We start from the raw sequence: 6,915 nt of genomic DNA, 5'->3' as shown, positions 1-6,915 counted from the left end.
TTGTGCTTTCCATAGATCCGCGTAAATTTGTTGCTAAGAAAGTTTTCGTCTTTGCGCAACGAAAGCACAGCTTGCTATCATGCAGGTATTCAACCTGCTAACAAATAGGGATCTGTGTTTCGGTCAAAATTATCTTTTTATCATCTATGAGAACTGGAACAGGAAAAGAATCTGTGATAAATTTCCGAAAAATCACAAGATTTCCAAAAATCTGTGAAAATCTGAAATTTTCATCAAAATGCCAAAAATCTGCCATCTGAGAAAATGAATCTGTGACATTACAGAAAAATCTGTGAATATGGTAACCCTAACAAATTAGATATACCTACAATCGCCTCAAACATTGAACTTAAGCGCATAAAGCAAAATGAGTCAACGCTGAGGATGATGGGTAGAGCAAAAGACACTATGTTAACCGTGTTTACAAATGAAGTTCGAATGTACAAGCGATTTTGTATACGAATAATTGTTGTCGAGATTGTACATAAAGTGTGCTGGATACGAACACAAAAGAAAGCATAGTGTTTGAACGGACAAGCTCAGTCGCGTGTTAGACGGCACTGGGTAGCGTACCTCCACAGCCAGTGTAACGGACTTCTAACTCAGCCACAGCAAACACACAGCGCAGTGATCTGCTCCGCCTGCCGTTCAACAGGCAACTGAGCTTGTCCGGCCTAATCCGTTCTTTAAATAGTCGATGATGACGTCATTCATTGAAGCTTGGCACGCTAGGTACACAAATCTGTCGTGAGATGGCGGAATTACATGCGGTTGAAATTGGACCACTTTTCGTTACATGCCGTTTTTGTAGAATTTTCAAAGTGCACCCCCATATCGAAAACAAAGACGTAGTCCTACGTCAAAAATCTGTGAAAATTTGTGTTAAATTTCCAAAAAATCTGTGAAATATCACAATATTTCCAAAAATCTCTGGAAGACTGTAAAATTTTCAATCAAAACGCCAAAAATCTATCATCTGTGAAAAAGAATCCGTGATCAAAAATTGTGAAAATATCTGTGATATTACAGAAAAGTTTGTGAATGTGGTAACCCTGCCAGAAGGCCGAGTGTACAATTCAATTCAGTTGGTAAAGATCACAAAATGGCTGTGTGTTTATATGTGTGTATGTGTTCGTCGAATAATTCCACTCAATTATCTCAGGTGGATGAACCGATTTTCACAAACTTAGTGAACAAACAAATGAACGGTAGAATGCTCCCATAAGACGCTTTTGAATTTTTAGTCGATCGGGCTTCCGGTTCCGGAATTGCTGGTTGAAGAGTGCGGTCACTCTGCAATGAATTGGCAACCCTATGCTGTCCGTATGATGTTATACATATCAAATGGCATCCGCATTACTTAGATTTGCAGGTCTGGATCACGAATGACCAATCAAATTAGAAGTGACCACATTGACCACCTATGGCGGTTCTTGATGCCTCCGGGGAACTCCTCAAGCTTCTGAGCTATTATCACACCTATTCCCCAGCAAACTCTTAACTGATCTTTACAAACTTGATTTCAAAGGAAAGATATAATGCTTCCACTAACTGCTATTGAATTTCACTCAGTTCTGACTTTTGGTTCCGGAGTTACTGGTTGGATATTGCGGTCACATAAGAATTTCTTGTTTAAGTCGGTACGATCGTAATACCTCTTAGGTTAAAAATCTATTGAAATGAATTGGTGAATCAAAGGTTATTGGAATATATTGTCCACTATCGATAATGCCGGAAGTCCCGGGTTCTGGGCATATTCCGGAACTAATACCACTTCGGTGATGAATGAAACAACTTTCACTAACCTTGTACTAAATGGAAGGTATAGTATCCAGTTCGGTGTTGTGATTTTTTCTTTCGGGGCATGATTTGAAAACTCCAAGCTTTCCAATTGTTGGATTTTTTTGCTTTTGGAGGTTTAGAACGTAAACAAAAATACCTTTCTTTCAAAGTAAACTGGGCGGAAAACATCCAAAAACGCATATAATTAACTTTTCACTTCTGTATATTCAATTAAATTATTAGTTGCATTTACTTTCCATAGCTTTGTGATCATAGAAAATATTTGATATGGTAATCACTTATCACTTATTACATAGGACGAATTTCGCGCCAAATCGTATTCAGATTCTAATGAAACTTTCTGTACATAAAGACTTTGTCACAAAAAGCCACTTTGCACTTTGATCTAGACTGTCTTTTGTAAAGGGCCAAACTTTTTTTACCATTTTTTCAAATGGCTATAGTTCAAAAACGACAAATCCTACAAAAAATGCCGTAGGAGTGGTTTTCATCAAATTAGTAAAATTTTCGAATAAAAATATTGAAAAAAAATCTTCATTGACTCCTACACTGAAACAAATCGATTTTAAAAATTTAAAGTCGATTTACAAAAAAACCAAACTGAATTTTTTTCTTCAGTGTATTTTTATCGAAAACTAAACCAATGAAAGTCATAATCATCTCAGAATGCAATAAAGCTTAGTTTGTGAGAAGATATTGTCTAATTTAGCAACTAAGCATATTTTCATTAAGGGGTTAACTACTTTTTTATTTTTCATAAAATCGATTTTTTTATTACTTTATCTGAAAGTACAACTTTTTGAGAATGTTTTCCCAATTTTTTATAAAGATCCGAGGAATAGATCGAAAGTTACAGCGCTTCCAAGCGCGCTTCGTCTACCAAGAGCAGTGGTAATTTGAAATTTTAAACTCGATTATCTTGAATTGTCGTTTTACTAAAAATGGTTTTTCGTCATAAGGATTGCCGAATAGATAGATAGATCGTAATTAATTTTTCTCGCACTTTAACAATTCCTTTTTTATTCATAAATTTTTGTTTCATGAATAAGATTTTTTTAATACAATTTTTAGAGCTTAAAACAGCGATTTTTTACTAAAAACGTTCTCGAATGCAGAAAAAAAATTATTATTTATTCAACTAATCGTTAAGGTACGAGGAATACTAATATACTAATGGAATTTTTTGAGTTTTGGGATTTTAGATGATCTATTGGTCTCCAATCGTGATCACGGCAAATCTTTTAAATAAAAAAGGGTTTCGGGGAAAAAGCCATAACTACGCTAATTATCAATTTATTTTTATAAACTTATGCTTGTTTATACTACTGAAAAATGTACTACCAAAATATTATAAGTTTGATGTAAAGAAATCATTGCTTTATTCCTTTACGTAAATTCAAACTTTCTTGACATTTTTATCACTAAAAGGTATGTAACCCCTTAATAAGAATCCCATTGAAAAGAGTTTATTTCATTAAACAAATATTTAATTATTACTTTTTTTGTTTAGTGCTTAGGAAGAATCATAGAAAGAAATAACCACCACTACATTATGTATTGAATTTTACATAATTATTTGTTTATTTTTATATATTACATTTGCCTTAAAACTATCTTCATGTATGCTATTTTGTATTATTTCTATACAAGGAAAATATTATTGGTTCTCCTTCTGAATTAGAACACCTTTTCGTCTCTACTTTGCTCCCAGGAATAGGCACAAAACTGTGAAATTTTTGAGTTCCAGATATTGTTTTGGCGTTAGAGTTCTTCTGACATTTTGTCAGTGAATATGTAGCAGAAAATTAATTTTGTGATATTTTTATCAGTTTGTTCAACTGCCCAGTTACATAACTATCGGGGACTTGTTATGGTATTTCCATATTCGCGATCAAGACTGGTTCTTTTTGTCGTTCGCTTGAGAGTTTCACCAATAGCATCACAGGGTCCTTTTCCATGGGATGCTGCAACAAAATTCCATTCTGCGCTTAACTCATACTTTGAAGGAATCTACACAAGCTTGCAAAGTTTTTCTTATTTTTGCATTGTGCTGCTGCTCCATCAGACATAAAATAAATTTTAGAAAAGTTTGTCAATTTTTTCATAAAATTGATCAGTTTTAAGAGGAACAAATGAACTGCAGTATTCAAATCTTCCAGTCTTCTTGTATTTCAGTCTTCCAGTCTTTTAGTCTTCCAATCTTCCAGTCTTCCGATCTTCCAATCTTACAGTCTTCATTCAATTTTGTTATGAATATATACCAAATTCGTTACTAATACATTTTGCATGTATCAGGCAACTAGCAGCCGGGAAAATGGATTCTGAGATGATTATGGCTTTCATTGATTTAGTTTTCGATAAAAATATACTGAAAAAAAAAATTCAGTTTGGACAAGGAAAAGTTTTTTTCAACTAACTTTTTTTCCTAAAAAGTGCCCAACTTGAATTTTTGGCGGTAGGTAGGGAACATCCAAATCAAAAATGTTTTTTTGTAAATCGACTTTAAATTTTTAAAATCGATTTTTTTCAGTGTTGGAGTCACTGAAGAATTTTTTCAATATTTTTATTCAAACATATGACTAATTTTGTGAAAATCACTCCTACAACATTTTTTGGTAAGATTTGTCATTTTTAGACTATAGCCATTTGAAAAAAAAATCGTAAAAAAGTTTGGCCCTTTGCAAAAGACAGATCATTTTAAATATTCAAAGAGTACTGCCAACATTTGTTCGAGTTGGCGCGAAATTCGTCATAGCAGAAGCAGAAATTGATCCTTTGGACAATCTGTGACGAAATGCACTTGACAAATTATTACTAAGTTTTGACAGCTAGCATTGCTTGTACACATCACAGACATTGTCTAAACCGGTCGACATTCGATGGCATAAGTATCGAGGTATAGAAAAATAATAACATGGTCTAGATTAAGAAAAATTTAAACTTTTGAATTTAAGCCTGGTTTTTTGCTTAAATCCAGCAGCGTGTGCAACAGGGATACGGGGATTTTGTATTCTCCGGAGAAGATGAATATACAATACCGACCTACAACAATAAGAAACAAACTAGAACATCCGACCGTGAAGAGTACAAAAGCAGTAGAGACGAGGACATGAACGAGTACGATAACGTAGATCCAAGGTTCGGCGGACAACGCTGCTAAGGGACCATTAATAAATTATGTAACGCGAAAATTGTCCAAAATTGACATCCCCTCCTCCCATGTAACAAATTGTTATAAATTTTTTTATCCCCCCTCCTCTATTACGTAGCAAATTCTTCGAAAAATAATTTTTGTTCCGTAAAAACATGATACGTAACGACCTAGCTTACTCCCCCTCCCCCGTATATTACAACATCTCGAACCCCCCTCCCCCCTAAACGAGTTATGTTATTTATGAATGGTCCCTAATGCCTCTCCTTAAAGAAGCTCAACACGCAGCATCAAGCTACGTCAACAAGAAGATGCTACGAGGTGGAATGATTTTTTTTATATTCTTTATTTTTACATGCTGTAAAAAATATAAAAGATCGACGGCTCAGTTATGCTAACGCATTAAGCCGTGTAAAATAAACAGAAGAAGAAAAATGTTTACTATTAAAACTGAACATTTCAAACAAAGCCACAAACTATGTTGGTTTCAATTCAATTGCTCACTGATATTGGAAGAAAGAAAAAGAAACCATGAAACGTAGAAAAGAACCAACAAATCATAGCCAGAACATAAGTGCTAGCAACCGGAAACAAGCAAATGGTGCAAATAGAGCATAAATATCAGCAAACCCATCGAATGATATGAATCACTGTAAAGTGAATGCAACACTGAAAAAAATGTACTAACACAACTATGAGTATTGGACATAGTACTTTTTAAAATACCGGCTCGTTTCGATACCGTAGGTTGACAAATTACACCTTTGTAATTAATTCCATCACGCACCGCTCGTTTTGGCAGTACATAGTCGCATTGCAATTTATTAGAGTGGCGCCACTTTATCCCGAAACATTCCAGCATGGCATGGCATACGGGTGTCTTGACAAAGTGCCACCATAAGGAAAAATGAGCAAAAGTACACACGACGATTGTTTATCGTTTTCCGTCTTGTTGTTTTGTTAGCATAATCTCAATGGCACGATCTGCCATCCTGTTTTTCTTGCACGTCGCCTCCGGGAGTGGAATTCGAAGCTCGCTGCTTGTTGAGTGTGTCTATACACTATGTGTGTACTTACGTGGATGTCTTCCATTCTCAATGGTTGACTGGGTATAATACGAAAGCAATACGATCTGCCAATAACGGTTATGTATACTTGATGGAGTAAGTGGGACAGAACGAACGGACGAAGGGAAACCGGTATGGTTGGGAGAAAAAACGATAAAAAACGGAAGCACCGAAACAGTATTGCAAGGATACTTCATTTCACTCCAATACAAATCAAAGAAATAGTGGGTGGAATCACCCGTAATAACAAGAACGTTTGAACGCATTCATCCCTGAGGCTAGGAAATGTCTTGTGTTTTCGTTCTCCGGTGTTTTTTTCGACTTACCAAAGCATGGGAAAAATTTATGGCGTCTTTTAGTTCAGGACAGGGCCGCTTGTCAGCTTAGTGTTCAGTTTGATTCAGTTGAACAGCTTTAATTCCGGCGTTGTTTAAACTTATTCAATCAAAAAGGCCGGGTAGCATAACGATTTTTTGGTAACTTAGAAGCTTCGGTTTCTGTATGGCAGAGTTTTAAAGTATACATTTGATTTGGGTTTAGAACTCTAACAAACTTCAAAAGAGATAAGTTAATCAAGAATTTCACACCGTTTGAAAGCAAAATTTTCTCCAAATTTTTGAGGGGATTATCAGTGATGGTGAACTAACTTCATGAAATGATGATTAACAGATACTGGTAGACTAGCATAAATCTTGGAGATCATACCACATCAGCAGAATCAGTTCTTGGGTTTTTTTATTCCACCAAGAGAACCAAAAGTTTAAAAGTGGAATTTTTGAGCCTTAGCAGCTTCAATGGAGCTCCGAAATGGCATTCTAGGCATCCCAATTTGTATGTACTTTTACCGGAAAGTATAATGTTTGGATGTGCGCTACAGATTGAACTTCCCTGAAG

The sequence above is a fragment of the Topomyia yanbarensis genome, chromosome 1, assembly GCF_030247195.1.
Source record: "Topomyia yanbarensis strain Yona2022 chromosome 1, ASM3024719v1, whole genome shotgun sequence".
Lineage (NCBI taxonomy): Eukaryota > Metazoa > Arthropoda > Insecta > Diptera > Culicidae > Topomyia > Topomyia yanbarensis.
The sequence above is the reverse complement of the archived record's forward strand: the minus strand, read 5'-3'. Positions refer to the sequence as shown.